General features: G+C 47.4%; 1 protein-coding gene across 3 annotated transcripts in view; it reads left to right on the forward strand.

Annotated features, from left to right (window-relative positions):
* Positions 1–19085, forward strand: part of LOC147740926 (uncharacterized) — a 758774-nt gene that overhangs the window by 605671 nt on the left and 134018 nt on the right. The gene's annotated exons all lie outside the window — the stretch shown is intronic.

Consider the following 19085-nt stretch of genomic DNA (forward strand, 5'->3'; position numbering starts at 1 on the left):
AAACCCTGCACACTTACCAAAACCCCTGGCACACTAACCCAAACCCTGGCACCGTAACCCAAACCCTGCACACTAACCAAAACCATGGCACCCTAACCTAAACCTTGCACACTAAACGAAACTCTGCACACTACCCAACCCCTGGCAAACTTACCAAAACCCTGCACACTAACCAGACCCCTTGGCACACTAACCCAACCCCTGGCACACTTACCCAAACCCTGGCACACTTACCCAAACCCTGCACACTAACCAAAACCCCTGGCACTCTAACCCAAACCCTGCACACTAACCCAAACCCTGCACACTACCCAGCCCCTGGCACACTAACAAAAATCCTGGCATCCTAACCCAAACCCTGCACACTACCAAAAACCCTGGCACACTAACCCAAACCCTGGCACCCTAACCCAAAACCTGTACACTAACCAAAACCCTGGCACCCTAACCCAAACCCTACACACTACCCAAAACCCTTGGCACACTAACCCAAACCCTGGAACACTTACCCAAACTCTGGCATACTTACCCAAGCCCTGAACACTAACCAAAACCACTGGCACCCTAACCCAAACCCTGCACACTGACCCAAACCCTGCAAAGTACCCAAAACCTGGCACACTTACCAAAACCCATCGCACTAACCAACACCCTGGCAAACTAACCCAAACCCTGGCACCCTAATCCAAACCCTGCACCCTACCCAACCCCTGGCACACTTACCAAAACCCTGACAACTAACCAAAACCCTGGCATACAAACTCAAACCCTGGCACCCTAACCCAAACCCTGCACACTAACCAAAACTCCTGGCACACTAACCCAATACCTGGCACACTTACCCAAACCCTGGCCCACTTACCCAAACCCTGGCACCCTAACCAAAACCCTACACACTAGACAAAACCCCTGGCACACTAACCCAAACCCTGCACACTTACCCAAAACCTGGCATACTTACCCAAACCCTGCACACTTACCCAAACCCTGCACACTAACCAAAACCCCTGGCACACTAACCCAAACCCTGCACACTAACCCAAACCCTGCACACCACCCAACCCCTGGCACACTAACAAAAATCCTGGCATCCTAACCCAAACCCTGCACACTACCAAAAACCCTGGCACACTAACCCAAACCCTGGCACCCTAACCCAAAACCTGTACACTAACCAAAACCCTGGCACCCTAACCCAAACCCTACACACTACCCAAAACCCTTGGCACACTAACCCAAACCCTGGCACACTTACCCAAACTCTGGCATACTTACCCAAGCCCTGCACACTAACCAAAACACCTGGCACCCTAACCCAAAGCCTGCACACTAACAAAAATCCCTGGCACCCTAACCTAAACCTTGCACACTAACCCAAACTCTGCACACTACCCAACCCCTGGCACCCTTACCAAAACCCTGCACACTAACCAAATACCCTGGCACACTAACCCAAACCCTGGCACACTTGCCCAACCCTTGGCACACTTACCCAAACCCTGGCACACTTACCCAAACCCTGCAAACTAACCAAAACCCCTGGCACACTAACTCAAACCCTGCACACTCCCCCAAACCCTGCTCTATAATACATCAGTGATCATATACTGAAAAAACGCAGCTTACAGATCATTCATAGAAGGGTCTCGCAACAGAACTATCAAGCCAGAGGTCGATTTACAGGGAGAAGGTATGCTGTGCAATTTATCCTAGGAAAATTGATTTATAGGCTTATGGGTGTTTCGATTCTGCTCAAATTCAGCATAGTGCTTAGAAGTATGAATGAATGAATGAATAATGAATGAATGAATGAATGAATAACTTTATTGTTTGGTTACTTAAAACCATTACATTAAGACCAAGGTATAAAAGTGAAAAAAAAAAAAAAAGTTAAAACCACAAAATTTCTGTGGACAAGCATTTATGAGAAGTTCCCATAGTTCATGAGGGGACACGCGGTCGGGGACCTGTGAGTGCCACCAGGTATCCCACGACGGAGTCTCTATTCCTGCGTGGCCTTTGCGGCTAGCAGTTCGTGCCGAGTTTTTTGTATACATTTTCCAAATGAGGCCATCTGTTTTACTATGCTCAAGGTGTATAGATGATGGATTGCTTCCTTGGCTGTGCGTGTCCCGGCGGCCCTAAGAATGGGCCTAAGGTAAAGGGTGCGGGGTGCACGTAGGGCAGGACAGCAAAATAGTAAGTGGGCCAGTGATTCTCATTTGTAATTACAGAGTCTGCAGTCTCGAGCACCTGTGCCTGCATTAGTGATATAGTTCTTCCAGCGGCAGGGGGTGTAGTCTGTAAGCAAGAATCTTGCAGAGAGCTGGGAGGCCCACAGCCTGCGTGAGATGGTTTCGAGGATTGTGCACGGTATGGGGCAGGCATAGGGACTCATGGAAGGCTCTTTTCGTGAGGGACTGCAAGTCCATGTCCCGGGAGCATACGCGCACTTGCTTCTTTATCGCGCATTTGATGGTCGAGTAGTTGACAAGGTCTGAGTTCCACGACTCGATCGCCAGATTCAATTGTGTCCTGGCTGCTTCGATGGTAGCTGACCAGGGATTCCCAGGTTCGATGAATATGTGTTTCAGGACGGCCTTCATTGTGTTGTCGCGTGCCGCGGTAGTCAGGTAATAATATTTACTTAGGGCTGCCATCTCTTCCAGAGTTTGTTGATTGAGGGAGAATCCCGGACGGATTAGAGTGATTCTAGTGCATTTCGGTAGTTGGTACAGTCTCTTGTATGCCCCACAATGAATTTTTTCCAGCTCCTTATTCAGTTTGCCTGGATACGCCTGTTGTGCGTAATTAAGGGCCGGCATTAACTTGGCCTTGAGGACTCTTTGGATGGCCATTGCTGTTGGGCTGTATATGAGGGCCTGTAGTTTACATAGGGCAAAGGTGATGGACTTACCTTTACCCTGTATTTTCTTTAAGTGGGTACCGCACAACCCTGATTCATGAAAGGAGACTCCTAAGTATATATATTTCTGAATGATGTCCAAAGTTAGATGGCCGAGGCTCCATTTTGCTCTTTTTTTTGGGGGGTAATGCCCAAAAATGACTATTTTTGATTTAGTTAGATTTGCTACCAGACTGTTTCTGTTGTTATATATTGCCAGAGCGGTGAGTGCCTTTTGGAGTCCTGTTTTTGTGTGATCCAAAATTACGAGGTCGTCCGCATACTGCATGAAGTGTATTTTGGTTGCCCCGATCTTTGGCGTTGCTAGGGCAGCCCCCTGCAGGGCTGTCTCCATGTCTGCAGTGTATAAATTGAATAGTAGGGGCGCCAGCACGCACCCTTGTTTTAAACCGCGATTCGTTTCTATCTTGTCAGTTGCAGAGTCGTTTGAAAGTTTAATTCTTACCCAGGTGTTTTGGTACAGAGATTGTATTGCTCTTAACAGGGAGGGTTGGATGTTCCAATGGGCCAGCTTTCTCCATAAGATGGTGCGGTCTACTCCATCGAACGCAGCGGAATAGTCGATGAAGCAGGCGAACAAAGGGAGACTTTTGCACAGCCGTGCTCGGTTGACTAGGTAAGAGAGTGCTGTGATGTTGTCTATGGTCGAGGACCCTGGTCTGAAGCCGGTTTGACAGAATGGCAGGAGATTTTCTTCACTTGCCCAGTCTGTGAGGTCTTTCAAGATGGCGCTTGCGTAAGCTTTGCCCTCGATGTCCAGCAGGGCAATCATGCGGTAATTTGTTGGGTCTGATTTGGTCCCTTTCTTGTGAATTGGGTGCAGGAGCGAGCCTCGCCATGAATCAGGCACAGCCCCCGACAGCCAGCAGTCAGAAAAAAGACAGGTCAAGTTTTCCGACCAGAATTCGATGTCTGATTTAAACAAGTGGCCTGGTAGGCCATTTGGGCCCGGTGCACCATTTGGTCTAATTTTTTAAAATATTTTGGACACTAGAGCTTTTCCGGGGGGGGGGGGGGGTGTTGGATTAGTAATTAGGAACGGGCTCACTTTTTGTGGGATCGTGTGATATGGCTGGGTAGTTAATCCTTCTTCCTTATAAAGCGCTTTTACATGACAGACCCAGACGGATGCCTCAAGGGAGTTTTCTCTATGATTTATGCCTCTACCAGGTTGACTAATGTAACTCCAGAACTCTTGTGACTTCGCGGGGCTCAACAGATTGAAGATTTTCAGCCACTGTGCCTCGCAGTGGTTACGCTTTGCAGCCCACACTTTTATGGAGTGGCTCTTAGCGACCTCTTGCAGTTGGATTTTGTTTTTGGTTGTGCGATGCTTTTTATTTAAATCCTTTGCGCTAGTTTTAATTTCTGCGTTGAATCCGAAGGCCATCGGAGGGTGCCAGTGGGTTGCCCTTAGTTTGTCCCCGCCTCCCCTGAGTTCTGCCGCTAGGGTCGAGGTGATTCCATCCCATGTGGCTATTATCTCCTGGTTGTGTTTGTGCGGGGGCCAGCCTGCCCACGTGTTTGCCCAATTGTTAAAGGTTGCTGTGGCTACCTGTCCCCATTTAATTCTTCTGGGCAGCTTTATTAATTCTTGGCCGTCCGATGCACCCATGCATGTCGGTTTGTATCGTGATTGCACTAGTAAGGTCATGGTGATTGTTAGAGCTGCATGATCACTATCATTGCGTTGATGAACCATGAAGTTTGTCATTTTATCTTGCAGTTTATCGCTTAAGATGATGTAATCGATCGTCGTTTGGTTGTTGTATGTGTGCCCGATCAAGGCTCCCGGGGACTTCTTTAAGTGCAATGTGTGGGCCGTCGCCAGTTTGTAAGATTTTAAGAGATCATTCAGTGCTTTAGACCCCCGCGTTGTTGATTTTGCTTGGTAGAGACCCCTATGTTGTGGATGTTAAAGTCGCCAAGGATGATGCAGTCTAATGATGGATGGGCTAGCAGTAAAGTTTCTAGTTGATTTGCAAGTGTGAACGAATTAGATGAGTTCTCCTGCGAGTTATGGTAAGTATTGATTAGCAGTATTGGTGGAGTTCCGTTGTTGAAGTGGGGGAATTTCAGGATGCCCGCCTGTAGGGTGTCTGGTTGATTGTGTAGTTCCTTAAATTCTATGTTCAAGGCGTGTTTTATGTAAACGCAATTCCCCCCTGAGGGTCTCCCAAATATATTGGTCTTTTTAGCTGCTTTACTGTATTCTGCATATCCTCTTAGCGAGAGTGGTTGAATCAGCCAAGTTTCCTGTGTGCATATAATGTCTGCTTCCTCCAAGAATTTCACCGCATCTGGGCTTAGTAGCAGCTTTTTGAGGCATGAGACGTTCCACGTTAATATTTTTAGACTCTCGGTGAATTTCTCTTTTGTCCTTAAAGTTTTTTCTCGCTCGTTGACCGAGTGTTGAGATGTTCGGGCTAAGTTTGCCGGGCGAACTGTATTAGGAGCTGAGATTTAGTGCAGATGGCAGCCAGGACCAGTCGTTGCTTGGGTGACCCCTAGTTATGCACAATCATTTTCCTTGACTGAGGTTGGTTGTAATCTTAATTGGGGTTCCGTTGGTTGAGCTATTGTTTATGCTGCCTTTGCACCCCTGGAGGACAGACTCAATTTTTAGGCGATGGATGGGAGGAGCGTTTGTGAGTGTAGGGTCCACCACGCCCTGTGCCTGATTGTCCGGCTTAGGGTGTGGGATCGTTGTTTTAGAATTGAGGGATATTTTTGGGTCGGCCTTGCCTTTATATTTATACCCCAGCTTTCTAGTAGGGGTTGTTGGCTCCTCAATGCCTCCGCCAGGTCTGGGCTGATGAAAGTTAATTCCGTTGTTTCGTTTTTTTCTTCCGCGTCCGGGGGCAGGAAAGAGATGGATTCAATGTCTTTGGTGTTTATACCTTCCAATCCCGGGAGGTTTGCGCAGAGTGTTAGGAGGTTACTTCGGTTGAGGATGTCCCATTTTCCTTGCGAGGTGTATTCTGGGTATAACAGTATTTTCCAGTCCTTTTCATTTGTATGAGTTGCGCTGACCTTGTTAAGCCATTTTTTACCATGGACTTCAGTTGGTAGTTTCAATGTCAAACCGGGCGGGTAAAAGTTTGTCAGCTGATTTGGTCCTGTTGTCGGTTGTGGTGCCTCCGTGGGCGTTAGGCTAAGGGAGCAGTTCTTGTTCCATTGCCTATTGGCGGGTTGCTCCAGCTTAAGGGATGTTGGCCCATGGGGGGCGCTCAGAGGGTCTCCGAGAGTAACATTGATAGTTTTTGAGTTATCGGAGATTGATGCTTCGCTCATTATAAACTTGGTTTGCGCTGGGTTCCCAAGGCTTGTTTGGCAGTACTCCTCGGTGTGTTGCATGGCTTCATCGTGGCTAGTTGCCTGTGATTCGTGCGGATGTTTTTGTATTATTGGTGCTGTAACGGGTTCAGAAGCCATGGGCAGAGCTAACAGGCTTGGATCCGGGGCTGAAGTAAATGAGCCTGGGTTTCCAGTCGATGGGCCTGTAACTTCTACTGTATGCGTTGGAGCTGCCAAGTTTGATGTTTCGTCTATGATGGTGTTGTAGTGAGGCTGCTTATTAGGTCGTAACCAATTGTGAATAATGCTGGAGGCGTATGCGTTATTTTTCTTCTCCTTGTTGAGTTTTCTTAGTTTTTTCTTGTTTTTCCTTGACAGGTTTTGTGGCTCTGGGCTGAGCGGCTTAAGGGTTTGTTGGTGGACTTGGCTTTCAGCCTTGGTCAGAGGTGTTCTTGTCCCGCCAGCAGAAGACGAGGCCAGGGGAGCTGGCTTTTCCGAGCTGCTTGGGCAGGGAATTACTGGGCTGTTGTCCATGGCGTGTGCCTGGGCTAGACCCTGTGTAATCGATGGTCTGCTATTCAAACGTTTTTTTTTATTTGCCTCGCCCTTGAGGTCCTCTATCAGTGTGGTCATGATATTTGGAAGTTTTTCTAAGCTGTGCAGGATCGGAATGCAGCTGCATGACTCTGACTTGAGTTGTGTGCTGTCCTGTGCTCTGCCTATCAGGGCGTTCAAGTTGTCCAGTTTTGAATCTATCCCCGAGATCAAATTTGCCACTATTTGTAGAATGTTAATCTGCACATCGAGCTTGTCCGCGTGCATTATCGCGGCACCTGTCATTGAGACGAGGGCTTCGCTGATTAATGATAAGTGGTTCGTTTTTGCAAGGCCGCTATCGGTGGGCGGGGATAGGGACGTTTTATCGTATTCTGGACGGCCCGATCTTGGTAAGTTCAGTGAGTGAGTTGGGGTCCCGTCGAATAGTTGTTGGGTTACACCTTCCTTAATGGCGGAAGAGTTATGGATCAAGTCTGTGTGCATCGGTAAGATGGGCGGGGTTGTGTCTCCTCTCTTGTCAACGTGAGTACTGTCTGATGGGGTACATATGTTCGCTTTGACTGCAGGTGGGCTGCTCCACTGGCCGTCCACTGGGGGAGGGGAAGTCTGGGCTATGATGTTTAGTTGGGTGGACCCAAGTACCACCATGTCCGGCGTCGAGGGTTTAAGGGGAATACCGCTCTGGTGGATGAGTATTGTTGGTGAGAGGGGTATCCTGTTTGCACGAGGGCTTGCGAGTGTTGAGTTCAATTCTTCTTCCTCCATTACGTTGTTGATGGACCAATTGTACGGAGTGGAGGATGTTTTAGGGTTCAAAAAACTTCTAATGTCTCTGTTCCCAGTGGAACAGTTTGTACGGTCTTTAATGCTGAGCCTGGGCTTGTGCGCATTTGGATTCAGGGGGCTAGGAGGCATCCCCGTGATGCCAGTCAGGGGGAGCGCTAGGAGGGAGGGAGCCGGTTGATCCACGTTGAAATCACTATGCTGTCCCGGAGAAGTTGGAGTTGCTCCAGTCGCTCCCACTGCTCCTGCGTGTTCCCCGTCCCAGGGCCCTGGGACTAGGTGAGGTCCCCCTAGCTCTAGTACTGGAGGGTAAAATAGTTTCGCCTTCCGTCTCTTAGCAGAGCTGTGTGGTCGGGGCTTCTTCTGGGGTTGAATTAAAGTAGAGTTTCTGGTCCTCATGTTAGGGCTGATTTGGATGGCTTATTGGCGCCTGAGTCGCTGTGGCTTGATTGATGAGATCCGCGTGAAGGATGGGGTCTATGGATCTATGGGTCTATGGGTCTCCTAGGACCCCATGCTGAATAAGGAGCTCTGGACCCCCTAATGCTGCTACAGACCCGGTGCGTGTACTGGAGGACAAATTCAAGTTGCAAGTCGCAATGTTGGCGTGAATTTTGGCGTTTGATGTTTGAGGCTCCAACTCCGGCTCTGGGCGCCGGCTGGTGCAGCTTGTGCTTAGAAGTAGTGATAATGTGAATATACTACAAATTTGCTAAACATGTTCATATTGGTTTAATTGGTCAGGTAATGGATATTATTTTCACAGGCCAGTTTATGCATGGCACAATTTATTTATGCATTCTGTATGGTTATCTACCGTTCATATTTCACGCACTAGTCTTCAGTTTAAAAAATAATTTTTTAACATTTTTATGCTTGGTTTCATAGTGTTATTTTAAGTGTATTTTTCATTTATGTAAGAGGCTTTGGTGGCCCACTGTGTTACTGAGCCCATCTAGTGGGACTGATTATAACCAGAAGTCAAGTCAAGTCAAGTCAGAGAATTTATATAGCGCACTACATACCCAGAGGGTCTCAAGGCGCTGAGGAGGGGGAGGAGGATTACTTGTCAAATATCCACGTTTTAAGTTGCTTTCTGAAAGCTAGGTGGTTCTGGGTAAGGCGGAGGTGAGTGGGGAGTGAGTTCCATGTTTTAGCAGCCAGGTAAGAGAAGGATCTACCTCCCATTGTGGTCTTGATGATGCGAGGGACAGTGGCGAGGGCTTGGCTGGAGGAGCGTAGCTGGCGGGAGGGGGTGTAGAAGGACAGTCTTGAGTTGAGGCATTCTGGTCCGATGTCGTAGAGTGATTTGTGTGCGTGGGTTAGCAGTCGGAAAGTGATTCTCTTATTGACGGGTAGCCAGTGGAGGTCTTTCAGGTGACCAGAGATGTGTTCGTTGCGTGGGATGTCTAATATGATTCTGGCTGAGGCGTTTTGGATTCGTTGGAGTTTCTTTTGGAGTTTAGCGGTAGTGCCTGCGTAGAGGGTGTTTCCGTAGTCCAGTCGGCTCGTGACCAGAGCATGGGTGACTGTTTTCCTGGTTTCGGTGGGGATCCAGCGAAATGTTTTTTTGAGCATGCGAAGAATGTTGAAGCAGGATGAGGATACGGCGCTGACTTGTCTGTTCATTGAAAGTGAAGAATCCAGGATAACGCCTAGGTTCCGTGCGTGGTCTGTCGGGATGGGTGCTTTTCCAAGGGCTTCCGGCCACCAAGAGTCGTCCCATGCAGAGGGGGATGTACCTAGGATGAGGACTTCTGTTTTATCTGAGTTCAGTTTCAGACGGCTGTGTTTCATCCATTCAGAAACTTCTTTCATTCCTTCGTGTAGGTTAGTTTTGGTGGTGCTGGGGTCCTTGGTGAGAGAGAGGATCAGTTGAGTGTCATCCGCGTAAGAGATGATGTTGAGGTTGTGTTGGCGGGCGATGGTCGCGAGGGGGCTCATGTATACGTTGAAGAGGGTGGGGCTGAGGGAGGAACCTTGTGGTACGCCACAGATGACTTCGGTGGCCTCGGACTTGAATGGTGGAAGGCGGACTCTCTGGGTTCTTCCGGTGAGGAACGAGGTGATCCATTCAAGTGCTTTTCCATGTATTCCGATGTTGCTGAGGCATTGTAAAAGGGTGCTGTGGCAGACTGTGTCGAATGCTGCAGAGAGGTCGAGAAGGATGAGGGCGACTGTGTCTCCATTGTCCAGTAGAGTTCGAATGTCGTCTGTTGCTGCGATGAGGGCGGTCTCAGTGCTGTGTTTTGCTCGGAAGCCGGATTGTGAGGAGTCGAGGGATTTGTTGGCTTCGAGGAAAGCAGCGAGCTGGTTGTTGACAGATTTCTCGATAACTTTGGCCGGGAATGGAAGGAGCGAGATGAGGCGGTAATTTTTGAGTTTGGTGGGGTCCGCTGTGGGTTTTTTCAGAAGGGCGGTGAGTTCAGCGTGTTTCCAGTTTTCCGGAAAGGTGGCGGAGTTGAAGGAGCAGTTGATGACGTCTCGGAGGTGCGGTGCTATGACGGAGTCTGCTTTGTTGAAGATGTGGTGAGGGCATGGGTCTGTGGGGGATCCTGAGTGGATGGAGTTCATCAGGCGGATGGTGTCCTCAGTGGGGATTGGGTTCCAGTCGTTAAGGGTGTTCGCGGGGGGAGAGTGTTCAGCATGTGGTTGGGTGGGTTGGGCTCCGGGTTGGTTGTCGAAGCTGTTGTGGATGTCTGCAATCTTGTTGTGGAAGAATGAGGCTAGGGAGTCGCAGAGGGCTTGAGAGGGGGTGATGTCGTTGGAGTTGGCCGAGGGATTGGAAAACTCCTTGACGATGTTGAAAAGTACTGCTCCATGGGATATGTATGAGTTGCAGTCAAACTGGTTTTCTAATTCACATTGGTGCATTGAACTGAGTCCTTGTATCAAGGAGCTGGAAATCCGACTCCTGCATCTCTGGGGGTGCTGTTCATGACGCCTACCTTTCAGTGTGAGCAGGGACAGTCCCATAAGACTCACAGCAGTGGTGGCCACCTGTAACAAAGGGTGGTGGGGCGGGTGGGTGGAGTGCGGGGAGCGGGGGAAGAGTGAGCACGGGAAAGGTGGATTTAAAAATCATTAAAAAAACTACCTGATGCCGCTGGCCGCCTTCAGCATTGCGTTGCTCCTGCTGGCCGTTTCCTAGGTCCCAGCAGCCACTGGGATAGACTCCTAGCCAATCCCTGTGATGCAGAGCAGCGGAGAGATTGGTCTGAGTGGGTGGAAAAGACGCCCTGCTCAGACCATGGAGTCTGTGTGGGTTTGTCCAGATCGTCTGGTGAATGCAGCCAGGCTGGAGAAACCTAAGTGCGCATGTGTATTTTGGTCAGCCTGAGACAGCCGGCCAAACACACATGTGCCTTTTGGGACTAGGGAGTGCACAAGCACTCCTCCTCCCCCACCCATGACCCTCAACTCAATGCACAAGCTGGCAAATGAAAAATAAAATGATGCTAGACGCTCCTACACCATTGCAGAGGAGAAACCATTGGCTGACAGATGGCGGGGACTGCACCCCTGCCCCTATGAAAGAGAAATCTTTGAAATCCTTTTGACAAAAAATGTTCCTTGAAATGCTCTTTTGTCAAATAATTAAAAGGAAGTGGGTCAATCTTTGGGATTTGTATAGTGTGTGTTTCAGTCCTATTCTTCGAATCAAATCAAAAACCATTTATAAAGTGACTGGTTACACCAACGGTGAGTCCCAGCGATAGAATCAGACCAAAGAAGAGAGAGCAGGCAGGAGAGTTATAGCACAAAAGAGCCAGATCTTGGTGCAGTGGTTTTAATTATCCAACCAGTACTGGAATGCATTTGGTTTACTGCGCAATTTATAAATCCCATAGCATAGCATTGCATCAACCGGGAAAGGATCAGAATCCTGCTGAATATTTTTTCAAGAGTGTCCATTCAAGGTCATGCAAAAACAACAATTGATGGATGGAATGCTGAACAATGTCAAACATTTACCCTGGTACAGATATCAGGATCTAAATCCATCGCATTTTTGCTCACCATGCCATTCCAAATTTAATCAGTCTTGACCCTGCTTGCCATTGGAGCAATCCAACACAAATGGCCAAGCCAGGTTCTGCCTGCATCAGAAACAAGCATCCTAGGATTGGTTTCCGGGTATCAACCCTAATCAGCCAGGATATCTTCTTGACTGCAGTGACACAGCGAGCATGTGACCCACATCTAGGCATTCCCTTCCCACTCAGGGTGCCAAGTACAAAAAGATCTGTGACTGGAGGTGAAGGTTTGATTAGTTCAGCATTCCATCCATAATTTGTTTGCATAGCATGTTTCAACCTAAGTGGGATAACATTGTTTAATAGTGATTATAGATGAATATTCACATTTTCCACTGGTCAAAGATCTCTCATCCATGACAGATAAGCGTGTAATCAAAAAACTTGAAGTTTGCAAAATGGGGTTTGCCAGCCATTCTGAAGCCTGACAATGGTTTACCCTTCAACAGCAAAGAATTCAATGAATTTCTGGAGCATCTGGACATAGCATGAAAAGATCACACTCTTGTGGCCACAGGCCTGTGGCATTGTTGAGGAATTTTAGAGTTTGCTAAAGAAAGCAGTGTAGTGTAAATCTCTTGGGAACCTCAGTTTGAAAACAGTAATGAAATCTACTTTACAAGCTTATCGTTTGACACCTCACTTGACCATAGGTGAAAGTCCTGCGACTTTGATGCTTGGGAGAGCAGTGGCAACCAAGATACCCAATGGACCACAGAATGAGACACTAATGAAAACGTAATTCATACGAGGGTTTTTGTTCAAAAATAGACATTTTAAATCTATGTATTTGGGGATTACTCACCAGCTAGGGAAAAGAAAACCTGATGCTCCTTACGATGCTAAACCATTTCACGTAGTGCCTACAGGACACATGGTGACTGACCAGAGAAGTCCCTTACCAGAGGCTCTTCTTACTTCAGGCCTGTGTTTCATCATTTTTCAGCTGAAGATGGTGAAAGAAATACTGAGTTTGAAAACTCTATGACTGGTACTGATTCCTTACCATCATTGGCAACTTCTGACATTGAAGACAACCATTTACAGCTTCCAGTACCCTGATTGGGTCCACAGATCAAACTGCCAAGAAGAATAACTGAAGATATTTAACTGTATTTAACTGTACATCTTTCTATATATGTATATATTTGTGTTTGTTTCATGATTTTGTAAACATTTGCAATTTTGCATTTAACAGAAGGGGAGATGTAGTGTCTTGGATGATATAGAACAAAACTTTCTGGCTCACCGAGGACTCCACATCACTGTATGATGTATATAGGGAAACAGGAGGTTTTTTGATCAGTTATTAGTGGGTGCACTGCCAGTTCATACGCATACAAATTTCAAATCAATGAGTATCCTAGGTGCTAATCGGCGAGTGGGCAAACCTTAAACCACTCGGTTAAGTAGAAAAAATACTGCTGTCTGAATAAAGGGATTGCCGATGCACTCTGAATTAGGTATGTAAAATGTTAAGTAACACTGTCACATCAAATTGAACACCAATTGACAGAAGTTTTAAACAGAACTCCAGCAGACGAGTGAATCTTGGAGTCTTTAATGCAGTATACAGCCAGCCGACACGTGTTTCATCGCATTCGCGATTCCTCAGGGCTAGATGGCCGTGTGAACGTCAAAAGGTCGCTCAGCTGGTGATAGTTCCGACCCAGCCGGGCCCGTGACCAATGACACTCGGTATGAGTGTATGCAGCAACGGTTACAATCCTTGTTTCTGTAAATATTCGTAGGTATCGTGGTATCTAATGGGGCTCGGAGGTCACCCAATTTATTTCATCAATAAGGTCTTATCCTGTTCCCGAACAGAGTGCTATGCAAATATAGCGAAAAGGTTCCGGTTGCGGTTCCCAGTAAAGTGGACCCCAGGCCGTGTACGACTCTCCGAACGTGTATAGCGAGTTCTCTCCTCCGAGCCCTGTTCCTTACCATCATTGGCAACTTCTGACATTGAAGACAACCATTTACAGCTTCCAGTACCCTGATTGGGTCCACAGATCAAACTGCCAAGAAGAATAACTGAAGATATTTAACTGTATTTAACTGTACATCTTTCTATATATGTATATATTTGTGTTTGTTTCATGATTTTCTAAACATTTGCAATTTTGCATTTAACAGAAGGGGAGATGTAGTGTCTTGGATGATATAGAACAAAACTTTCTGGCTCACCGAGGACTCCACATCACTGTATGATGTAATCGTTATAATAGAATGTTTGAGAGCTTGCCTTAGAGCTGGAGTTCACAGGTACACACAGAGGAATAAAGACTTGTTTTTCCAGCTATGTGTGTGGCCTAAGCATTCAGCAGGTATTGGGCTGGGGAAGACGCTACACATTATATGATAGAGACAAGTCTATGCCGACACCACCACATAGTTTATCTGGGACCCATGATGGGTAAATAAATCCGTAGGAGCGCCTCGGCTGATATTGAGAACACAAATGGGTTCATATTAATAAATTTTATTTTTATTTATTTTAGCGATTTGTAAAGCGCCTGGTGACCCGAGGGCATCCCCGCGCTATAATAATTATGAAGATCTGAGGACAGAAAAGGAGGGACTCTATTTAGGGAACAACAGCGTTTTCAGTTTTTTCCTAAAAATCAGATGATTAGGTTCAAGCCGGAGGGAGCGGGGAAGTGCGTTCCATCTGGTGGATGCTTTAACCGAGAAGCGACGGCCACCAGTACGTGTCTTCCGGTGTCTGGGGATATTGGCCAGGTTCTCATTCTCCGAGCGAAGGGACCTGGGCGCTTTGTAGGGAGTGACCAGGTCTCTAAGAATGGCAGGGCCAGACCCATTGAGCAGTTTATGTGCAGTGCACAGGGCCTTAAATTCGACCCTTTGGCGTATTGGAAGCCAGTGGAGAGCTTGGATTGCTGGTTTGGCTGATACTCTGGAAGGGAGATTCCAGAGTAACCGGGCGGCTGCGTTCTGCGTACGCTGGAGTTTAGCCATGGTAGCTTCTGGGGCTCCAAGGTATACCATGTTGCTGTAGTCCAGCCGCGCAAGCACTAGTCCCTGGACCAGGAGTTTCCTGGATGGGGGAGGAAGTAATGGAAGGATTTTCCGAATGGAGCGCATTAGGCCAAAGCAGGTCCCTGCTGTCTTGGTAGCTTGAGTTTTCATCGACAGCTCGGGTTCTAGCCATACTCCTAAAGTTTTAATTTCAGGTTTCGGGGCGGGGATTTCCCCGAATTCATCTGGCCAGACGGAAGGAGGGATGGTGGTCCATTGCTTACCCAGAAGCATAACTTCAGTCTTTGAGCCATTTAATTTGAGCGATGACTCACACATCCAGTTGTGGATATTTTTAAGGCAGTTTTGCAGATTGTCTGGGTATTTGTCCAGTTGGGAAAGTGAGACGACTAATTGGGTGTCGTCTGCATAGCTTATTATTTTAATCCCGAAGGGGGTAACCACATCTTCGAGAGGGGCCATGTAAACATTAAATAGGGTTGGGCTTAATGATGACCCCTGAGGGACCCCACTCATGAGGGGGAGGGTGGCAGAATGAAAATTGCCATCGCACACCTGGAACGAGCGCCCTGAGAGGAAAGATTCTATCCATCTGAGCGCTGAACCTGCAATCCCTGCCGCAGCCAGCCGATGAAGTAGGACACGATGGTTAACTGTGTCAAAGGCTGCGCTTAAATCCAGGAGGATCACTGCCACTGATCCTCCTGAATCCAGGATGCACCTCGCCTCCTCGATAACAGCGAGAAGGGCAGAGTCCGTGCCATGGCCCGGGCGAAACCCAGTCTGGGACTGTCGTAAGATATTGTTGGCTTCTAGGTATTGTGACAGTTGGCCATTGACCAATTTCTCGGCCATTTTACTGATACAGGGGAGGAGTGAAATTGGCCGGTAGTTCGCCATGTCGGCTGGATCCAGCTGGGGTTTCTTTAGGAGTGCTTTAACGACTGCACTTTTCCAGCTGGGGGGGACCGAGCCTTGAGAGAGCGAAATGTTTATGAGCTCCGTGATTGTGGGCACGATGACCGGGGCTACAGTTTTAAGGAATCTGATAGGGGCGGGATCTAAAGGGGAGCCGCTTTTCATTTTAGCCATAGTGGTGTCTACCTCGTTCCTTGTTACTGCCCTAAAAGAAGTGAGCTGAGGAAGAAAACTGCTTATTGTTTGATTAGTGGATGCCTCATTGTCCATATGATTCGATAGGCCGAGAGGGGGCAGAGAAGTTAAGATGCGGTCGATTTTAGCGTTAAAATAGTTGGCCAACTCATCACTTCTATCTGCCGTGGGTGTGTTGGATAAGGGTGGAGCAGGTGTTTTCAACAACTCTTTTAAAATGAGATAAGATTCCCTTGCCGAGTTATTGGAGTTTTGAATTCTTATATCATAATGAGAGGCTTTCGCCAGCTTCAGGGTAGATTTGTATATTCTCACCGACCGCTGATATGCATCCTTGCTGGCGTGCTGCCAGTCTTTTCTCCATAGCCGTTCTGCTTTCTTGCAGTGTTTACGTAGAGACCGGAGTTCCGGAGTGTACCATGGGGCAGATCCTAGTTTCCCATTCTTATTCTCGCGAGTTTTTATTGGAAGGATGGAGTCCAGAGACGTGGTAATCCACTCCCTGAATTTACTGTCTGCAATGGTCGGATCTTCCGAGGGGGTCGGGGTAGTCGAGTTCAGGGTTCTGGCCCAATCTTCTGTGGCTATTCTGGCCCATGCTCTGTCCCTAATGTAGGTGGTGGGTTTATGGGGTTTCTTGAGGGCTCCTGGAAGGCAGAAAGGGACCATGAAGTGGTCAGTCCATGGGAGGGGAAGGGACTCTGTGATTTGAAGAGTGAGGATATTCGTGAACACCGGGTCAAGCAGATGACCTTTAGTGTGCGTGGCTCCGGAGTTTGAAAGGTGGAGGCCATATGCCGCTAGTTCTCCAATCAGGTCGGCCGCCCCTGTATCTAGGGGATCATCGAAATGAATGTTAAGGTCCCCTAGTACCGAGAAGTTGGAAGTGGAGTGGGCTTGAGATGCAATAATATCCAGGAGTGCTCTGGAGAAAGTACCCGGGTGCCCTGAAAGTGAAGAGGTCGGTCCTACATGGATGGTGAATTGAAGGCTTTCAGAATCAATGATATGAGCATCGTTGATTCTGCAGGTGAGATTGTCTCGATGAATGATCGCCAAGCATCCTCCTCTACCCGAAGGACGGGGCTGGGACTGAACGAGGAAGCCTGGGGGAGTAGCTAGGACAATGTCTGAATCCGAGTGGTCCGTAAGCCATGTTTCCGAGAGGAACAGGACGTCAAGCTCATGATCTTCTATTAGATGATTAATTAGCAATGCGTGTCTAGGGAGTGAGCGACAGTTCAGGGTGGCTAGTTTAAGAACTGTGGGCAAAGCAGGTCGGTTGGGGAGTTTGAGCTGGGCTGGGCGGCATCGAGTGCAACCAGTATATGGTCCTTCAGGATCATGCACATAGTTGCATGCCGTGTCAATAGTAGGTCTGAGACTGAGGAGGTCCCGGCGTGAGTAGCTTACCATGGGGGCAGCCTTGTCCGGCAGGGGTTCTGGCCCTGGGCCCGCCCGGGTGCGGACGGGCGCAGACGGGCTTGCCTTAGGCACGCCTTCGGCGCGCAAACGGCGCTCCCGCTGCGCTCGTCCGCTGCGCTTGCGTATGAAGCACATTTGAGGAGAGGCAGGGTGGGCGTGGCCTAACGGGTGGGCGTGGCCTCGCGCTCGCGATGGCGGCCGTGGAGTCTGGTGCAAAGGAACAGCGCTAGATCCGCTGTAAGTGTTTCCAGAATTTTTTTAAAAGCAGAGAGAGTCTCTGAATGTCCACAAAGTTTTAACAAATGCTAAATAAACACAAAACAGTTTTAAAAGTACGAGTCACATCACCTCCGGCTTCCGCCTCAGAGGTCTTCAATAAATCAGGCAGAGGTGGAGGACCTATAAATGACTGTGGGCCCTTATAGATCTGCTCATGCATCCTGAGCTAATTTGGTTTGGAGGAACCAGGATCTATGCTACCAGCAGAGAAAGAACATATGTGGTCCAGTGGCATCATCCCTAATACAATCAGTCTAGCTGATGCTGTGAATTACCTTGCTTTGGGGAGTAACCCACAGCCCCTCTATTACATTGTAAAATGAATTGATTGAGCCCTGGCAGGGTTCTATTGAAGCAAATGTATGTGCCACGGCCCTGGAAATATAATTTTCGGAGGTTTAAATTAAAAAATTACTAACCAAACTAAAAAGGTATTTTTTTATGCAATGATAATTGTTAACATTGATGTATCAAATTATTTTAAAGTAAATTAATTATATTTCAATAAAAATCCTTTACTACTGTTTTGGGTCCTTTTTTTGCTGTAGAAACGTTTTTGAATAGCAAAGAGCTTGCTCTTATGTGGGTGGGTGCATGTCCCTTCCTAAACCCTCCGTACTGCTACATAAACCCCACCAATATTAAAGCAGGTTTGCCCAATTTTTAAACCACTCCACCATCTCTCCCTCATTTACTATTAGGTAGTAAACTTACGTATGAATGCAAGAATTGCGTAAAGAAAAGATAGCAGATGGGGGTGGAGATTTAATCATGTATGTTTGAGAACATCATTTTGTAGTAATTTAGTAGTACTACTTTAGAACTGTAAAAGAAGTTTGGAATAGGCCCATATTTTTGTAAGTATACACATTTGTAGTGGGCTGGCCCCATGCGTGCAGGAGGTACAAGTAGATGCTGTAGACGTTGCTAGGTAAATGTAGATGAAGTTTATTAAGTTCTTGGAAGAAGTTACATCAAGCCCCACCAGGAGCAGCCTCCTAGCTGCTCAGCTCATCCTCAACTGACAACACTCATACACCAGGCACCCAAGCATTCCACTCACACTAACATTATAACCGGAACACTCACACTGGCTGAGCAGCTAGGTACAGAATGAAAGGGAACATGTTAACAAGAGCGGAGGATATTACAACATTTCATACAGCTAAATTACACATCCTTCATTTTGTCCTGCTTCAAAAGCACTGCACCAAAATGAGAAAAGAACAGGTACAAGCATTCTAGAGTCATCTACTTCTTTCTATGCTAGAGATATTCACAATTCTTGTGTTTGAACTACCTTAATCATTGATTAATCCACAATTTCTCCTTGACATTTCAGTCAATCACCTAAACACTACAGGATGGTGAGTTTCTTTCCAGAAAAAGCCAGAAGTGCACCAAGCCTTACAAGATTTAAAACAGTTCTCTTTCATTCCAAATCAGGCAGTTCCTAAATGAGATTTATGTCTTCAATAGAATCTTTGAAGTAATAAAGTTTCTTAAATTAAACTGCTCCCTGCCAACACTGTCCACTACCTAAGGCACATGCACTTTTACCGAAAAACTTTAATTAGTGGTCTTGTAAAAACCTACAATCACACCTTATTGACCAGAACCAAAACACTCTAAGAGATATGTACAAGAAAGTGTCGGAGAGGGGC

The sequence above is a fragment of the Lissotriton vulgaris genome, chromosome 1_1, assembly GCF_964263255.1.
Source record: "Lissotriton vulgaris chromosome 1_1, aLisVul1.2, whole genome shotgun sequence".
NCBI lineage: Eukaryota > Metazoa > Chordata > Amphibia > Caudata > Salamandridae > Lissotriton > Lissotriton vulgaris.